Source organism: Papaver somniferum, unplaced genomic scaffold (assembly GCF_003573695.1).
Source record: "Papaver somniferum cultivar HN1 unplaced genomic scaffold, ASM357369v1 unplaced-scaffold_117, whole genome shotgun sequence".
Lineage (NCBI taxonomy): Eukaryota > Viridiplantae > Streptophyta > Magnoliopsida > Ranunculales > Papaveraceae > Papaver > Papaver somniferum.
In genome coordinates, this window is record NW_020620714.1 from 5,530,830 (window position 1) to 5,533,650 (window position 2,821).

General features: G+C 29.7%; 1 long non-coding RNA gene across 1 annotated transcript; it reads right to left on the reverse strand.

The window, feature by feature from the left end:
* Nucleotides 1–1,305: 1,305 nt before the first annotated feature.
* Nucleotides 1,306–1,863, reverse strand: LOC113329966. Its single transcript, XR_003350036.1, has 2 exons — nucleotides 1,599–1,863; nucleotides 1,306–1,451 (listed from the first exon to the last, which is right to left on the reverse strand). It is a non-coding gene; the product is annotated as an uncharacterized LOC113329966 (long non-coding RNA).
* Between the last annotated feature and the right edge of the window lie 958 nt (nucleotides 1,864–2,821).

The following is a 2,821-nucleotide window of genomic DNA, read 5'->3' on the forward strand; positions in this document are numbered from 1 at the left end:
AGCCGGTTTATCCCAAATATTATTTTAACGATGCAGGACATGCAAGGGCAGAGGAAATGTGAAGCATTTGGACGCACTTAAATCCCCAAATTCTCTATTAGAGATTTGGAGTATCATTTTGCAATACCAGATCCATAAATTTTCCAGGGGAGCATAATTTTTTTTTTTCGAAAAATGGGTTATTTTGTCAAAAGCCATAAAGTATGGGAGTAATGGACTTGTAAAACGTAGGTATGTGAAATACACACAAGAAAGTCTAGTTATATATACTCTCTCCGTTTCACAAAGACAGTCCGGTTTGACATTGTCAAGATATTAAGAAGACCATAGTATTTTACTTTCCTACCCTTAATTATTTACTTAATTTATTTCAATGAATATGTTAGTAATAAATACTACCAAAAATGGTGTTTGGAAAAAAAAAGATGAAAAGATTATATACTTATGGAGTATAACATTTATAAGGAATTTAATTTGGAAACATATATATTGTTTCCTTAATTATATAGATTTCATTAATATTTTAGATTGGGTGCCATCAAAAAAACATTTATGAATATATAAAACTTAAGGGTATGTTAGAGAGTTCATTAAAAAAATATGACTATAAACAGAAGCTGGACACATTTTTGAAACAGACCAAAATGAAATAGAGGACGGTCTTTCAGAAACAGATGGAGTATCATTTTTACTTTAAACTTTATTCTTTATCATATCTTTTTCTCTTTCATATTTATTTTATCTCTCCAATTCAAAATTAATCGCGAGAGACGTCTTAACTTCCAAAATATAAGTAGGATTTTAATAAAATTTATATTTTCGGACAGGGCTCGAAAATCTTTACAAAACAAGCTCCATTGTCGATATGAAATTCGAAAAAAGAAAATTAACTTTAAAGCAAGGCGAGGATACATTTTGCACCCATGCGTAACCTAGCTAAAAAAATTTCTTATAAAAATATGCATTATGCACCCAGGTGCAAACTGGCCAAAAATTATTTTCTATAAGAATATGCATTATGCACTCAGATGCATCCTGGCTAAAACATTTTTCCTATAAGAATAAAAAAAATATACATGTGCACCTGGTAGAACCTATTTCTTATAAAGAATATGCATCATGCACTCATGTGCATCTTGTGTATTTCTGGAATAAATCTAGGTTTATCCTACTAATCACCTGTAATATATTATACACAACCTAAATCACTAGTTAATGATCCTGAAAAATATATCCACCACCATCACCATCATATTCACCATTAAAACAGCAACCAAAAACAAATATTAAAGAACAAAAATAAGAGGAACAACAAAAAAATTCAAAACATATATGTATTATGCACTCGGGTGCAATTTGACCAAAACATATTTTTCTGTCAGAATATGCATTATGCATTCAGATACATCTTTTGTATTTTGTGAATAAATCTAGGTTTTCCTAGAACTCACCTGCAAAAATATTTTACGTAACCAAAAACACCGTATCAAAGATGAGTTTATTTTTTAAAATTAAATAGTTATCATCAACAGGAATATCATTATTTGGATCATTATCACTAAAGCTGCACTGAGGAAAAGAGAGAAAAGTAGACATACCTGATCACCACCACCACCCTCATCCTCCGCCATTACGAACCAGAAACACAATATTTTTTTTTGGAATTAATTGGTATGAATTAAAATTGGATTTGGAAGAATTGATCTTGAAATCAATTCATTCCAATTTCAATAAATACCAGTTTAGTTTTCATTTTCAATTCCAAGGGTAAAAACATCATTGATTTGATCTAGATCCTGAAAAGAAAACATCTTAAAAAAACCCTTTACGTTATATCAAAAACAAAAGTTTTAAAAATCAAACAAATCAGACCCATACATCATCTTTATGGGTCAATTTAACTTGTAATACGATCCTTTGATGGTATTATAGTACATGGGATATAAAATCGATTTTAAAACCCGGATGAAATATCCAATTTGAATGGTAGAAAAGTATCTTTTAAATTTTAGGATATTACAACAATACTCATATTTTACTTGTTTTATAACCCAAAAAATTCAAATTTGGAGGTTAATTACAGATTTTTTTTTATGAAGAGTCCAAATGTCCAATACCCAATGTTTTGTTCTCATTTTCACTTTGTACCTGGTAACATATAGTGTATAGATAACGAGAGTTGCAGACACTTCAAAAAAATTTAAGAAAAATTGATGAACGTTTTGAATTCTTGAAGAATTTAACATGATTTAGTCTTTGCACCCAATAGTAAGTTAGATTCTTTTTCTCTTTCGGGTCTACTGATCTGTTCTTCGATTTTTTGACATTAAATTTATGTTTGTGTTACTTTTTTAGTGATGCAATACCAGGGTATTGGGGTAGAGGTCAACGAACGCAGAATTAGGAGATACAGAAGAATTGATGGGAAGAAATGAAAATGTTCTAGAATTGTATTGGACGGTTATAAGTAGTGTGGGTTACATGTTTGAAACCGAAACCGTCAACTTGTTTGTTGTGCATATTTCGTTGCTGTTAAATGTACTTACGTGCTATAATACAATTTTTCTATGAAAAAAATTTGTAAAAATTTACCTGGCTAAATGGGGGCTATGCCACTTAGTTGGGGTTTTTGGATTTTTTTATCCACCCCATAAAGAATGATAAGGGGTGTCTAAGTTTGATGAAACTACCATTTTACCCTCTATCAAATATTAATACTACCAATTTGTCCCCATCAAATCTTAATCATAAAATTAGAAACTAAAATCAAAAGCATAAAATTAAAATCATAAAATTTTAAAACTAAAATCAAAATCAAAAT